The sequence below is a fragment of the Triturus cristatus genome, chromosome 4_1, assembly GCF_964204655.1.
Source record: "Triturus cristatus chromosome 4_1, aTriCri1.1, whole genome shotgun sequence".
Taxonomy (NCBI): Eukaryota; Metazoa; Chordata; class Amphibia; order Caudata; family Salamandridae; genus Triturus; species Triturus cristatus.
The window spans coordinates 562346453-562362670 of record NC_140585.1 but is presented as its reverse complement, the minus strand read 5'-3'; positions in this window follow the sequence as shown (position 1 = coordinate 562362670).

Genomic DNA, 16218 nt, shown 5'->3' with positions numbered 1-16218 from the left:
TGGAAAATGAAACATCCTACTTGTGGAACCGTTTGTTTTGCCTTTTGTGTGCTCTGGGTTTCCAGTGCTGAATTTATTTTGCACTTGTGTTCCTTGGGAACATTTAGAGTGCGTATTTAACGGAAACTATGGTTACTATATGACTCCATGGGGCATACCTGGGAAAACCTGGTCTTAAGTTGGCAAAACGAGGAGAAATGCTTTATTTCTCCTCGTTTTTAGGTCTCGCTTGACCCAGCGCATGCGCTGGTCTGGCGAGACTTATTGAGAGGGCTTCAAAAAGTGCTACCACGCCAGCCTAGAGCTACAGTGCATGTGCGCAGGCCGCTTTGATGTTTGATTGTGATCATGATCGCGATCACTTTCACTTTCGCGGCCGCACGGCTGCTATGCATAGCCAATAGGTCTTGCTTTTGGGACCTTAGAAGTATTTCGTTATGCAACTGTTGCATGGCTAAACACTTATAAGGTCCCAAAGGCGAGACCTATTGGCAATGCCAATGCTTGTTGCTTTTGCCATGTGTGCTGCCTTGTGCAGCACACATGGAAAAGCAAAACGCCTTGGATTGTTTATGTGTACATAAACAATCCGTAAAATAAATTACATTTAGTAACTTCCATGCGTGCTGCATTAAGCAGCACACATAGAAGTGACAAAATGGCATTTCAGGATTGATTATGTGCAGGAAGGGACACCTTCCTACACATAAACAATCCTCCCCTGCACGCAGACACCCTTCCACTATGGTGCAAGGGTGCCTGCGTTGGCGCTACACTGCTAAGCGTAGCGCCAGCACAGGAGGAAACGCAAGGTTGCACCATATCCTTGTAAATATGGTGCAACCTTGCGTTTCTGAAGTGGCGGAAAGCTAACGCCTCACTCCGCCACTTCCTTGTACTTATGGCCCCATATATCTTAATTTTCCAGACTAGCAAAATTTTAAACTTTTAGGCTGGATGGCAAAACATTTTTGACTAATGCTAGTTTGTGCTAACTTGGTTGCAAATTATGGCAGTGCCTGCCCCAAACAACTTTTACAACCATATTATGATAACAGGATTCTGGAGCTGGTGATGGATGCCAAGAATGTTTGTGCATATTTGTTGGGCTTCATTTTATTGCTGTAGTGTTATGTTCTGTTGGTTTTTTGTGCTGCTTTGTATTTGTGCTGTGTTATTCGAATGTGATATTTTTGTGTTACAATACAGCTGAAAAAGTGGCAGTTTCAGGATTGTGGCTTAAAATCTGACTTTACCTTTAGAGAGGATTTTAAATAACAACTTCTTAGACTTCGAGCAGGACAATCCTATCTACTATCTGCTCTTTTGTGGCATTCGCAAAGTCTTTATTTTCATCATACAAAACATCACATGCTTTATTGTTTTGCCACTAATAAAACATTGCTGAGGGAAGGAAAAACCTTTAACCACATCTCTTCACAATTTTATTCAATATTGGAGGTGAGAAGAAACAGATCTCTGACACATTTGTCACACAACCCACCAAATATGAGGTCAGTGACACAAAACTATGCAAACTATTAACGTAAATACATAAACAATTTACCACTCCCATTTAGCAGAATGCTTAAATATTAATACTAGATAAAAATAACATTTACAAATCACCCTCCAATACATGCAACAGTAGTAAAATAAATAAATTACACATAGAAAATATTTACTGCACCCATTTCAACCAACACAACACCAAGGAAACTGTTAAAGAGCAGTGGGGTAAAATGTAATATTCCTACTCCAGTCAGTGCAACAGTAGGGAGAGTGTTGGATTGCGTAGGGGTAGATATTACTATTCCCACTCCAATCAGTGCAACAGTAGAGAAAGTGTTGGATAGTGTAAGGGTAAAAATTACAAACCCCACTCCAATGAGTGCAACAGTAGAGAAAGTGTTGGATAGTGGAGGGGTATAAATTACTATTCCAACTCCAGTGAGTGCAACAGTAGGGAAAGTGTTGGATAGCGGAAGGATAACATTTACTATTCCCACTCCAGTCAGTGCAACAGTAGGGAAAGTGTTGAATAGTGGAGGGATAACATTTACTATTGCCACTCCAGTCAGTCCAACAGTAGGGAAAATGTTGGATAGTGGATGGGTAAAAATTTCTATTCCCACTCCAGTCAATGCCACAGTAGGGAAAGTGTGGGATAGCGGAGGGTTAAAATTATTATTTCCACTCCAGTGAGTGCAACAGTAGGGAAAGTGTTGGATATCGGAGAGATAAAATTTAATATTCTGACTCCAGTCAGTGCAACAATAGGGAAAGTGTTGGATTGCAGAGGGGGGAAATGTACTATTTCCAATCCAGTCAGTGTAAAATTATAAACAAATAAAACCTCATAAACAAAATAAAACATTCTTCAAAACAAAGTAAATAAAATATAAAAATGTTAAAAATGTAAATATAAATAAAATTCATATTAAAAATGAACTAAATGAAAACATATAATGTTCAATACATATCACAAATAAATATTTTTATTTAGAAATTATTTATTAACAAAAACATTAATTTTTACATTAATTTAGTTTACTTACCTCCTACCCTATAACACCACACAACTCACTACCCACATCTAAAATAAAAAAAATATTTGCATAATTAACATAATTAAATATCAATTAAACAAATATTATTAATTTAAAGAAAAAATGCATACAAATTAGTTAACTTCCCACCCTTTACCCCTATAATCCCCACAACCCACACCTTTAAGTGAAACTGTAAAATGGATTTTCAATTAAATATCTAATAGTATTTAACAACTAATAATAAAATAAGTAAAATTAATTTACTCCCCACTTTTTAACCCTATAAACCCAAAACACACACACACAAATAATTAAACAATTACCCTAATTAATTGTCAATTATTTATTATTAATTATCAATTAATTATTACTTAATTAAAAATAAATTACTTCCCATCCTTTACCCCTAGAAACCCCACAACCCACACCTTAAATTAATTACAGAATCACCATAATGAATTATCAATTAATTAATTCATATCTATTAACAACTAATTAATAACTAATTAAAAATAAATTACTTCCCACATTATACCCCTATAAACCCCACATCCCAAAAAATTAAAAACATAATTAACATTATAAAATCTTAATTAAATAGTTAAATAAATATTAATAAAAAAATATCCATTAGTTTATTATAATTAAATTACTTCCCACCCTATTCCCCTATAAACCCACAACCCGCTACAGGATAGGTAATTTTATTGGAGCCTCCGCCTTTACCTCTATTGACTTTTTACTAGTACACAACCTACTTCTCATCACAGGATCTGTCTCTATAGCGGTCAAATTTGACACTCTACATTTTCTCCGAGTCTGCTACCAGAGTAGACCTCCACAATGAGTCAAATGACATACTTCCAAAGAGTAAATGGGCACCATTTTTGTTTGTAGTGACGCCTGACAAAGGGGTTTAGACCCAAGATGCATTGGGTTTGTTTGAACGGACCTTAAAAAGCGAGAATTGTAACTTTCTTGCCAGACTAAACAAATGTGAAGATAACATTTGTGAAAAGAATTTGCCATCCACGATCAAGTGGATTAAAGAATGATTAGATTTTTCAAACAAGTTTCAGTTCAATTATTTTATGTGGACTGTTATATAATTTTGATTCAGAAGATTACAAAGTAGCCCTAAGGCACAGTACTGCACGCAGTGTCTAGGACAACTGTTCTAGGTTTTTTCACATTCATTCAGCATTGGGCTTTGGTGGAACCTTTTTCACAGCGTGCGCCCAAATTTTATCTTAAGATATTTCGATTTTTACTTGCAACAGTGCTAAACAATAATTGTTTTGAATTTAGAGAAAACAGAGTGCATCACAACTACTTTCTTTAATACTTTTAGAAAGTTGTAAGTTTTTTTGCTTTCAGTCCTTTTGTGCCTGTAACCTGGCCTGGATCACATGACTCGGTGTAACAGACAGTTACACTTTGTGAATTTCTCTCAGACAGTCACACAATAAAGGGATTAGGTGTGCCTGAATGAGCCATATGCTGGTGAGATGGGGGTGGAGCTGAACACAGCCCTTCTTCCAACTGAAAAGCCTGTGCTCTGCCTTCAGACAAAGGGCCTAACAACCCCACACTGTTACTGCACCCAGATTGGAGCTAGAGCAGGGGAAGCAGGAAATTCCATGAACTTCATATACACTCTCTAGAAGCTTCTCCCACCTTCGAGAAGGAGGACACCATGGTATAAAAATAGGACCTCATACACCAAGGGGCCGATTCTGATCCTGGAAAAACGCTTTACAAATCGTGGTATGGAGCGTTTTCCCCATACAACTCGTACTTGTAAGGATTCCCCTACAACCTAGGAAGTACGATCCGTACAAATAGACGCTCTCCATACAAATTGTAAAAAAGACCATACAACTAATTTTTACAAGCGATTCCGATTCGGATTGCCCTGTATGCGACGTTCACATGTATTCCCGGCAGCAGTTTACAACCCGTCAAGTACGATTCGTACAAACGGCACTCCGTACAGCTCTTTTGTTACAGGAGCCAAAAAGTGCCGGTAATACATTGTGGGGCCGATTCTGATCCTGGATTTTTATATTCCATACAAATCGGATCCGTATTTTTTTCCATACAAATCGTACAAGTCCCTTACAACCCGTGTAGTACGATTCGTACGTGAAAAATACATACAAATTGGCCCGATCCTTACAAATCGGATCGGGAAAAGCTGTACGACACGGACTTGTAAAAAAGACCATTCAAGTTGTAAAAAGGCTGTCCAAACCGTCAAGTATGATTCGTACCGGGTTGTCAGCATACGATTTGTATGGAAAATGGCCTGTATACACAGTGATTTTGCATGAATCCTACTTCTTTCTGCACTCATGTTACCTCTTTTTCAGCAGACGTGGGCAGCGGGCGTGCCGCGGGCGCACCAAAGGTGCACCAAAGGCAAGCCCGTCTGCGCCCATCCACGACCCAACCGCGACCAGCGCCAGGAACCCTGGACCTCTTCAACACCAACGGTACGACCCAGCGGCACTCCACGCTCTCAACCCAGGACGCAACAACAACTGCAAGCTAGCCTCACCAGCTGACTCCCATGGCACCGCTGCCGGCATACTTGCAGCACCGCCAAGACCATGGACCCAGCACAACCCGGCCCGCAAGACCACAACCCAACCGAAGACCTTGCAATGCATCCTCCTCAACGTCCGATCCCTCCACAAACACGCCACCGAAATCTGGGACCTCCTCGACAGCACCACCCCGGACGTAGCGTTCTTCACCGAAACATGGATCAACACCACCTCGGGACCGGCCTTCGCCATTGCCATTCCCCCAGGGATACAAGATCTCCAGGAAGGACCGCCGCACCCACCCGGGAGGAGGAATCGCCATTGTCCACAAATCCAACCTCCGCCTGAGCACACTCCCTGACGAGCCCACAGACCTGATGGAACACCTTCACTTCAAGACACTGGCCAGCCCTACCACCACCCTCAGAGGAACCCTCATCTACCGACCCCCTGGACCCTGCGGACTTTTCGCCAACTCCATCACGGACATCATCTCCCCGCATGCCATCCTTTCACCAACTACACCCTACTAGGCGACCTCAACTTTCACCTCGACAACCAACTGGACCCCAGCACCACATCCCTCCTGGACAACCTCCACAACATTGGACTCTGCCAGATCGTGACCGAACCCACGCACTCAGCAGGACACACCCTGGACCCCCTCTTCACAACAGGTATCTCCATCACCTTCAGCCACACCACCGAACTCCCATGGACTGACCATCGATGCGTCCACTTCACTCTCAGAACACCCACCATCCACAGACACCTGCACCTGCTCCCACGAAGAAACTGGACCAGAATCACCGACGACCAGCTAACCTCATCACTCAGCAACTCCACCCCAACCATCGCGGAAAACGACGACCCCAACACCGCAGCCTGAACCCTGCACAGATGGATCTCCGACAGCACCAACACCATAGTCCCCCTCAAGAAAAACAACAACACCCACGCCAAGAAAGCCAGATGGTTTACCATCAAACTCTGAGAGTCCGGACGCACTTGCCGCCGCCTCAAAAAGGCCTGGAGGAACACTAAATCCACAGAAGACTACAACAACTTCAGAGCCGCCCCCAACGCTCACCACCAACTCATCAGAAAAACGAGGAAAAAATTGATTGAAGATAGAATCTCCACTCACGCACACAACAGCAAAGAACTCTTCAACATCATCAAGGAGTTCGCCCAACCCACCAGCGAGTCCACCGACATCCCTCCCTCACAAGACCTCTGCGACAAACTCAGCACCTTTTTCCATCACAAAATCAAGAGCATCTATGACAACTTCGACGAAGACAACCAACACACTGAACCCTCACCAACCACCCCCGACACCCTGAAGCCAGAGATCGACAACTGCCCTCACCACCGAAAACACACTGAAGATGATGAAGTCAATCCCCTCCGGGGCCCCCATGGACCCCTGCCCCCACCACATTTTCACAGAGCCGTCGACACCATCACACCCATGCTCTGCCACACCATCAACCGCTCCCTGGCAACTGCCACGTTCCCCAACGACTGGAAACACGCCGAGGTCAACCCCCTCCTGAAGAAACCCTCGGCGGACCCCACCAACCTCAGAAACTACAGACCCATCTCCCTGCTCCCGTTCCCTGCAAAAGTAATCGAGAAAGCCATCAACAGCCAACTCGCCACATTCATCGAAGAGCACAACATTCTCGACTCCTCCCAAACCGGCTTCAGAAAAAACACAGTACGGAAACCGCCCCCCTCTCTTCAACAGATGTCGTCTGTAGTTTCTGAGGTTGGTGGGGTCCGCCGAGGGTTTCTTCAGGAGGGGGTTGACCTCGGCGTGTTTCCAGTCGTTGGGGAACGTGGCAGTTGCCAGGGAGCGGTTGATGGTGTGGCAGAGCATGGGTGTGATGGTGTCGACGGCTGGACAAAGGAGAAACAGCAGCCCTCATCCTCCTCAACCTCTCAGCGGCCTTCGACACAGTCTCTCACGGCACCCTAATACACAGACTCCACAAAACAGTGATACAAGACAAGGCCCTCAACTGGATCTGCTCCTTCCTTTCTGGCAGGAAGCAGCAGGTCAGACTCCCCCCTTCCCTCTCTGACATACACCTACCACCTGCGGAGTCCCCCAGGGGTCCTCCCTCAGCCCTACACTCTTCAACATCTACATGGCTCCGCTCGCCCACATCATCAGAACCTACGGACTCAACATTGTGTCATACGCAGACGACACCCAACTCATCCTCTTCCTATCCATCAAACCCAATACTGCCAGACACAATTTTCGAGAAGGCATGGAAGCAGTTGCCAAATGGATGAAAAAAAGGTGCCTACAACTAAATACCAACAAAACAGAAGTACTCATCATGGGCCCAAAACCCGACGCATGGAATGACACCTGGTGGCCCCCCACCCATCTTCATGGACCACGCACGCAACCTGGGAATCATGCTGGACTCCGAGCTCAAAATGGACCGCCAGATCAAATCTGTCTCATCCCCCTGCTTCCGTCTCCTACATAAGACCTTCAAATGGATCCCCCTCGAACACAGAAAGACCGTCACTCACGCCCTGGTCACCAGCCGACACAACTACGGCAACGCACTCTACACTGGAATAAACAAAAACCTCACCCGCAAGCTAGAGAACACCCAGAACGCCACCGCAAGGCTGGTCCTCGACCTGCCAAGACACTGCCACATCTCCCAGCACCTGTGCACACTCCACTGGCTCCCCATCGAAGCTAGAGTCCCCTTCAAGATGCTCACCCACGCCCACAAAGCCTTCCATGACACCGGACCAGCATACCTGAACAGCCGACTCAAATTCCACACACCCTAGAAGACCCTACGATCTGCCCAGCTCTCCTACGCTGTGGTCCCCACACCAGAAAGACCAGATCGGGAGGCCGCTCCTTCTCCTTCTTTGCAGCCCGAGCCTGGAACGCCCTGCCACTCCACCTCAGACAGATAACATCTCTCCCCATCTTCGCAAGAAACCTCAAAACCTGGCTCTTTGACAGAACCCCCCTTGATGGACTGGAGCCTGCTAACCCACCCACCCCCAGCGCCTTGAGACCCTTACAGTTGAGTAGTTGCGCTTAACAAACGTCTGATTGATTGATTGAATTTTCCAGCTCTCTAGGTTCTTTCTGCATTTCTTTTGCTTCGTTCTGCACTTTACTTGCTTTTATCTGTACCTCTCTTGCCTCTCTCTGCAGCTGTGTTGGTTCTTTCTGCACTGCTCTGGCTTCTTACTGTACTTCTGTTGCAAATTTCTGCATCCCTCTTTCCTTTTTCTCTACCTCTCTTCCCTCCTAATGCATCTCTCTTACCTCACTTTGACAACCTGGTCTTTCTTTCTATACCTCTTTAATATATAATTATTTTAATAATATTACATTATTTTAAAAAATCATTTTTTTCAGATATTCTCCATTATTATTAAGATTAAGATTTACCATGACAAAAAAATCGCAAAAGAAAAAAGAACAATGAAAAGAGTACTATTTGAGGGAGAGACATAAGCAGGAATTAGATGAACTACAACATGTGGCAATGAAAAAAAAGTCTTTTGGTAAGAGAACAAAAATAATAAGAAGAATGAAATGAAAAAAGGACAAATTAATGGAAAAGCATGTTCTGATAAAACAATCTATGTTGAAAGGCGGATGAAAAAATATCATGATACTAGGAAATGTATGTATAAAATTAGAGTACTATAAAATTTCTTGAAAGATTGCAAGAAATATAAAAGAAGATTAAAGACAGATTGAAAGTATAGTCGAAAAGGCTTTTGAATTGAAAAGAAGATTGTTCATTTTAGTTTTAAAGAGAATGTGAACATTAGATAAACCAATGCATTCTATGAAGGACAAAAAGAAAAGGAAAAGACTAATTAACAGACCTAACTTTTGTAAAACAATTTGGGGTGAATGGAAGCATACTTCTAGTTCAGAACCATTTTTTTAATGAAGAGAGCTATTTTCAAAACAATACATTAGTTCACGCAGTTGATACCAGTGGTCGTACTTATGAAGTGAAGAACGGTTGTGCAATTGAAAAAGAAAAGATGGTTCCCAGAAATGTGGAAGAAGTGATAGCTGAAGAAGTTCAAGGGAGACGTACACAAACTCCAGTGTATACATGGGATTGTAGTAGTATTTGTAGTATACGACAGGAGTCTATATTTCTTACGGCAGCATACTAAAAAAAGTATTAAACAAAAGATTAAGATGTTGCAAGGACTAGATCCTTGTAAAGTGAGAAAAAATACTGGCTTGCAAGGTCATTCTCTGGCTTGTCTTTCTAGAAAAGTGTGTCAAAGTGTTTTTCATCATTTGAGAATCTTAGCAGAACATCACTCTGCAATGCGGAAGTTAGTAAGAAGATTGTACTATGTAAAAAATCATGCATTATTTTTAAGTGAAATAAACTCTGCTCTTTTGCATGGGACAGTATCGGATGAAAAACAAAGTTTGGAATGATATAGAGATTCATTTCTTTAGTACTAGAGAAGAGTGTACATAAAGTGAGAGTTTGATAAGTGTAGGTGTTGAAGAGGAGGTGAAAGGTAGTACTACTGAGAAGTTTGTAGAAGAAATGACAAAGTTTAAGGTAATTTGTTCTGAAAAACCAAACTATGTTTGTATTTGTTGTTGACGTACTCACTATAGAAATCAAACTAAGAATGTTGATCTGTATTTAAAAAGTAAAAAGGAAAACAGTGATAAATTGGAGGAATTTGGTGCTTATTTGTTGGTGGAAATTGTTTTTGAGTTGGGTATTGATCAACGGATTTGTAAATATTGTTACAGCAAATTAGAAGAGAACAAAATGCCAGCTCGACCTGACATATTAACCTAGAGTTGGTAGCTATTCCTGCAGAACTGGTAGATTAAAACACGTATGAGTCCATTCTGATTCAATCTGTGCACCCATTTCAGGCTATTGTTCGTATGGAGCCTAAAACAGGTAAACTGCCTCCATCAGATTTACAAAGAGGATTAAAAGGAAGAGTTGTGTATTTACCTTTAAATATTAAAATTATTGGTGTAGAGAGAGAGGAAACTGAATGTGGAAATATGGATTTTTATGATCAGTTATGTCCCCTATCTTGGACCCCAACGGTTTCATGTATAAATCACAAGTACATGTATGTTCCCTCCAGTTCCAGTTATGAAGACGCAAACACATGTGCGTCCACCGTCAACATGTCCTCTTTCAGATCCGCCATGAATGGGCCGGATATTCCATTCCTAAGTATGAAAGGCCACCGGCTTTATATGGTTCACTTATGCCATTTTACAGTCCAGGCAAGTAGGCCCTGATTCTGCCATCAAGCTTTTCTTGCCTTCTGCCTCTGAAAGCTCCAGTCTGAGCTCGCATCTGTATCCATGAACTTTGCCCTACTCTCTGCGCGACTAACGGTGCCTGACATCAGCCTGTTGCCTGCCAAAAACTGTATTTCACCTTCGAGATTATCTGCTCCGCTCCCTACCCAATGCATTCCTGTCTAGTAGTTTAAGTAAACATTCTTCCAGCTACCGAGCAAAAGGCCCGGCTTCTCTGTCTTTATGCAAGTAATTCATAGCCCTGTTACTATGGAAGATTTCTGCCCTCGCATCTAGTGTAGACACTTAGACGCTTGTACACGCACTAACAGTCAGTATAGTCAGTATAGAATAAGATTCTACTCTAAGAGACCTCTCTTTTGGATAACATAGTTCTCTAAACATAGGATGTTAGATATGATTTGGGATTAGGTTGACTTGACCCTCCAGACTTCTGTCGCCACATGTAGAGCTAAATGTCAAGTCCCCTTCACCCTCTAGTTGCACGTCAATCACACGTCATGCTGCTGCGCGCGCATTTCTGCCAAGTATTTCTGCTGACATTGCGAAATTCTTTCATGGAACCACCCTATTATGACATCATACCTGATGACGTTCTTTAGTTACGCCCAGTTACACCCACTCTAGCTACGCATGTATGTTTTATCTTTGCTATCAATTGTTACGCCTCCTCCATCTGTTTCACTGTAATGCCTATTGTATAAAAATGATTACTTGTCAATAAAGTAGCGTCTTCACTTCCTGAACCTTCAGGGTGATGGAACATGGAGCTCCTCAATTTAAATTGATTTTGGAATAAAGCCCGTTCCGAACCTCTAATACCACGGATTCTGCCTCTTATTTTACTGAGCTATTATTATAGATTTTCCGCATCAAATTAAGTTCCGGTAATTAAATTATTTACCACATAAATGGCGCCCGAACAGGGCCCCCGAACATTCATTCCAAGCCGCTGACAAATTACTCCGAGAACGAAGGGGTTATCATATACTCGATTCTATGGACGAACAAGAATTAGCCAGGTAAGCCGTACACTGGGTTGATAGTCCTGGAAAATATGGTGATGATACACTAGCACAAACGTTTTTGAACCTCGCCCCAGATGAACAGCGTTTAGCTGGTATCTATATGATTCAACAACTCCTTATATTATATAAAAGCCAACACTCCGATCCTGGCCCCTTACCTGATATATTGACTGAATTACTCACGAATAAATGGAGAGGTTCCGGTACCAAGTTAATTAAAGAAATACTAGAATCTAGAAGGCAGTACATTCTTTTTGTATGTCCTGAACATGTCTCACTGCCCATCAAGGAAAGAACGACGTATTACATGGATAGACAAAATCCCTTACGTGAAGTGCACCCGATAAAGGGTGATGACAATGAGTTTAAACGTGTGTTTGTATACACACCCATATCTAAAATAGAACTATTAGAAATGAAGAAAGTGGTACCCAGTCATGACAAAGACCCAGCGGGTTTCCACCGTGAAATTAAAGATATGTTACTCATGGGAGAATATACCTACCCCGACATTATGACAATATTGAAGGTATTAATGCCTGCGGGCATTTACGAAAAACTCAAGGAAAAGGATTGGGAGGTGGGAGACCAGAAGATAGATTGGACAGGATTAGAGAACGAAGAAAAAGCTCGAGGTCCAGGTTCAGGGCTCGGGGACAAGACCAAAGCACTACCAGGTTTACTAGTACAGGTACTGCCACGTTTATTAACTACGAAAAAGGAAGACTGGGGTGCAATCTCAGCCTGTAAACAAAAATCAGATGAAGACACTAGTGATTTCTATTCCCGATTTGAGAAATGTTTTGGTATAAATAGTGGAATAAAAGCAAGTAGCGAGTCGTATCCACATCTGTTTGTGACAAAATTGGTTGAAAATGCCTTGCCCCAAGTTAAGAATAGAGTATTGAAATTCGAGAGTACCTGGCAAGGTAACACTCCGTCACAAATGTTACAAATGCTACAGTACCATCACAATAGAATTAGAGAAGAACAAGAACATGAACATAGACGCATGAAAGACACGAAAATGAAAATGCTAGTTTCCCTGACAGTTCCAGCTGATGGTCATAAGAAGGGTATAACACAGTCCAGTGTTTCAACAGGTCCTGTAAAAGGGACATGTAACTATTGTAAACAGCCAGGTCATTATGTACACGATTGTCCAGTCTTAAAACATAATATCGCCATAGGTAATACAAAAGAAAGACCACGACCACTTAGACAGGATCAGAACCAACAAGGAGCACTGCAGCATGCACAGTCCATGCCAGCTCCGCAACAGTCTATGCCAGCTCCGCCACCGCAGCCTATTGCTGCCACACAAACAATGAACCGACAGATGTATCAGACCGCACAGTATGACTATCCTGATTATCAACGATACTCATGAAACAGCCTAGAGAGGGAAGTTGGCTTACCCCTTATTGAGGTCCCTGTAGATCAAGAAGGACCTTATGTACACAGTGAACTGTTAGGTCAAGATAGAAAATTCTTACTTGATACAGGGGCAAGCCGAACAACAATAAAACGTAGTGAAGTTCCAGGGGCACCCCTCTCAGGCTCACAGAATATTTCCCTTGGCTTTTCAGGAAAACCTATCATTAACGAAGTAACACAGCCTCTTCCACTTACGATTGGTCCCTTGACACGAACTACAGATTTATTACTTACTAAATCATGTCCAGAAAACTTGCAGAAGGCAGGAGTGGTACTTCCACGAATGCGACAATACAAGTTACCCCCAGATGCTGTAGTGGCTTTACTACAAATCATTGACGAGCTTATTACCCAAGGAGTGGTTGTGGAAACTGACTCCAATGTATGTAATTCACCGATAATTCCGATTCTTAAACGAACCGATCCAACAGCCCCGCCAGTATATCGATTGGTTATTGATCTGCGCGAATTAAATAAATGCATAGTACCACAATACCCGTAGTCCCAGACATTTCTTCATTACTGACAGCCATTGATTCCGAAGCAACATTCTTTACTGTAATTGATCTCAAGAATGCCTTCTTCAGCGTCCCAATAGATCCGGAAAACCAATACTTGTTCGGATTTAGTCTAAATGGACGTAGCTTTAAATTCACACGCGCACCTCAAGGATTTACCGAAAGCCCCAGCATCTATAGCCAAGCACTGAAACGAGAACTCGACAGTATCCACATGCCAGTCAACACTGCCCTGCTTCAATACGTCGATGATCTGCTGATCACCGCTAGAAGCGAACCTGAATGTGAAAAAGCCTCACTGACGGTTTTACAATTTTTGGCCGAAAAGGGGCACAAGGTGTCCCCTTCTAAGCTGCAATTCTGTGTCCAGCGAGTTGTTTACCTTGGTCACTCGCTGTCCAAGGAGGGAAGGCAGCTTACACCAGATCGCATTCAGCTAATTGCTAATATGCCAATACCCAAGACACAAAAGGAGGTGCGGGCTTTCATAGGCCTCACTTCATATTGTAGGCAGTGGATCCCTCAGTATGCATTTCTAGCAAAACCACTCATTCAATTGACAACACAGGAGGTAGCCACATCGACTGTTCTCCCTTGGACTCAGGAACATACACAAGCTTTTGAAAGCCTAAAGAAAGCCTTATGCCAAGCACCTGTTTTAGCAACACCATGTTACAATAAACAGTTTACACTCTTCGTTACAGAACGCGAAGGTACTGCCTTGTCAGTACTCACACAGGAACAAGCAGGATCACACAAACCATGTGCTTATTTTTCTAGTACATTAGATCCCGTAGCTCAGGCTTTGCCTGCGTGCCTGAAATCAGTGGCAGCAACAGCTTTAGCAATCAGACAAAGCGACGCCATAGTATTAGGACATCCATTGACAGTACAAGTACCACATGCAGTAGAGGTTCTCTTGAACCGCACACAAACACAACACTTGACTATAGCACGACTTACTGGTTACGAATTAACATTGTTTCAGCCACATATAGAAATCAGACGTTGTAGTACATTGAATCCTGCCACACTGTTACCTGTAAATGGAACAGACCCACTAGCACATGATTGTATTGAAGTTATCACTATCACGACGAAACCCAGACAAGATTTGACAGACGTCCCATTGTCAGACCCAGACCTGACGTTGTATGTAGATGGTTCATGTATGAGAACAGGTACAGGAGAGCTAGTGGCCGCTTACGCAGTCACAACAGACACTGAAATCATTGAAACTAATTGCATAAATATCTTGTCCGCTCAAGCAGCAGAGCTCATCGCTCTGACACAAGCCTGTATTCAAGCCACAAATAAAAAAGTCAACATATACACTGATTCACGTTATGCATTCGGAGTTGTACATGACTTCGGCGTGCTGTGGCGAGAGAGAGGTTATTTAACTTCTCACGGTGCCCACATTCAGCACGGACCCCTTATTCATGCCTTATTAGATGCAATACATCTACCCACTGCAATATCAATTATGAAATGTAAAGCTCATACGAAAGTTACTGATATCATTTCTCAAGGCAATGATCTAGCTGACAGAACAGCTAAACAGACTGCTCAAACTCAAACATCCGACATGACAAAGACAATAGTCCCGACACCAACACATTGCATGATGGTTAAGGATCCCGCTCTTGACGTAATCGACATACAGACACATGCTACACCAGACGAAATAAAGAAATGGACTGCATTAGGAGGGATCCAAACGGATCAAGGATGGATGACGAAGGAAAAATCTGTGTGGTTCCTTCCTGATTCAATGGTCCAAGTCGTTATTAACACTGTACATAGTCCAGCACATCTAGGAGAAAAAGCTATGCTAGACAGCATCCAACACATTTGGTTCAACAAACATTTACGAGCAGCAGCTAAACAAAAAGTCCGTACCTGTATGATCTGTTGTCAGTTTAACCCAGGTAAAAGCATTCCCGTAGAACAGGGTGGATTTCAGCCTCCTGATCACCCTTTTGAAGGCCTCCAGATGGATTATATCCAGATGGAACGATGTCGAGGATTCAAATATGTTCTTGTAGTTGTCTGTGCTCTTTCCCGTTGGACAGAGGCATACCCGGTTTCAGATTACACTGCCCCGACTACTGCCAAACAGTTAGTTCGAGAATTCTTCCCACGGTACGGTTTACCACGTGCTGTCTACTCAGATAACGGCCAGCCGTTCTCATCCGAACTAATGAAACACGTTTCACTTTTGTTAGGCTATCAGTGGAAATTTCACTGTGTCCGACACCCCGAAGCAGCAGGTCTCGTGGAACGACATAACCAGACCCTGAAAATTAGATTGTCCAAAATCTGTAGAGAGAAAGGTGTCGACTGGGTAGTAGCCTTACCCGTTGCACTCTTTTACATGAGAATGGTAGCGCACTCTCGAACAGGGCTATCCCCGTATGAGGTGATCTTTGGCAGACCACCAAATATGTGGGGGACGCCTATACCACGCAAAATAACTGATATTGACTGTAATATGCTGACAGATTACCTGGCTTCCTTGATGTCTGCACTACAATCTTGTCGTTCACAGGTAGCTGCAGCCTTTCCCGACAACACCGAGGTGAAACCCCATGACGTAATTCCAGGAGATTTAGTCTTAGTGAGGAACTTTGACCGGAAGTCTCAGCTGGATCCTAGGTGGAAATCGCCTCAACTCGTATTACTAACGACGAGGACAGCCGTGAAGATCGAAGGTCGAAAAGGCTGGATACATTCAAGTCATATCAAGAAATTTCATGGACTACCGTCAGACGTAAACGACACACCTTGCGT